A 1308-nucleotide genomic window follows, 5' to 3' on the forward strand; every position below is an offset into this window, starting at 1 on the left:
CCCTCATTCATTCCCTCATTCATTCCCCTCATTCATTCCCCTCATTTCCCTCCTCATCCCACTCATTCATTCCCTCATTCATTCCCCTCCTCATTCTACTCAGGGCCGAGCCCTCCTTCCTCTGCTTCCCGCCCAGCCAAGACTTTTCCATTCATAGCATGTGGACAGCATGGACGCATCTCTTTCTCTCTTTGTTTTCTTTTTTTTTGAGATGGAGTTTCGCTCTTGTTGCCCAGGCTGGAGTGCCGTGGCACTCTCTTGACTCACTGCAACCACTGTCTCCTGGGTTCTAGACTTTCTCCTGCCTCAGCCTCCCGAGTAGCTGGGATTACAGGCATGCACCACCACACCTGTCTAATTTTTAGTAGAGATGGGGTTTCTCCATGTTGGTCAGGCTGGTTTCAAACTCCTGACTCCAGGTGATCCACCCACCGTGGTCTCCCAAAGTGCTGGGATTACAAGTGTGAGCCACCGTGCCCCACCCAGATGCATCTCTTAGCTCCTGGCCTGGCCCATCAGAACATTGCCCTGCCTCTGGCTACAGTAATTACATACGGAATGAGCAAAAGCCTCAAGCTAAGACAGCAAAAACTCAATTCTAGAATTCCTGGGGACTTAGGAAAGTTACTTTCATTCTTCACTTGGGTTTCTGAGACACAGACTAAGCATCCCTGAAATGAAGCCTCTGGAAGCCAGGCAGGGCAGGAGAGGAAGGACGATGGTCCACGTTCTGTACCCTCCACTCACCCTGCCTGACGCCATCTCTGCTCCTGCCTTTTCCAGTTTTACAGCTTTAAGCTGGTTTCTTTCACTGGCAGCACAAACTCCTGAAGATATGAAGTCAAAAGACAAAAGACAAAAGCCGTTTGACTTGAATCTTTTCTAGCTATAGTTTTGGACAAGTCACTCTGTGGCTAGAACTGCTGCCCCTCCAGTCACCTTCCCTCACTGTGTAGTTTTCAGGTGCCTGCTGTGTCCTGCCTAAGAGAAGAGAGACGGCAGCTGGTTGGAATGATGGTTTCTTAGTGGACGTCACGGACACGGTGTCCATCAGCACCACAGAGTAAACTAAGTGACCTCCCACATCCACCCAAAGGCGTGTCATTGGACAGAGGTTTATGCGATGCTGCTTTGCATCACCGTAAACCCCCCACTACAGAATCAGCAGCAGAGATGCAGCAAGAGAAATGGGAGTAGGAAGCTGAAAAGGCATCCTTTACACGTGGACACACGTGGCTGCTGCTCTCGCCTCTGCCTGTCTCCCTCACTTTAACTCCTGGCAGCTGACGGACACTGGAAAGCCACCAT

The sequence above is a fragment of the Cebus imitator genome, unplaced genomic scaffold (assembly GCF_001604975.1).
Source record: "Cebus imitator isolate Cc_AM_T3 unplaced genomic scaffold, Cebus_imitator-1.0 Scaffold583, whole genome shotgun sequence".
Taxonomy (NCBI): domain Eukaryota; kingdom Metazoa; phylum Chordata; class Mammalia; order Primates; family Cebidae; genus Cebus; species Cebus imitator.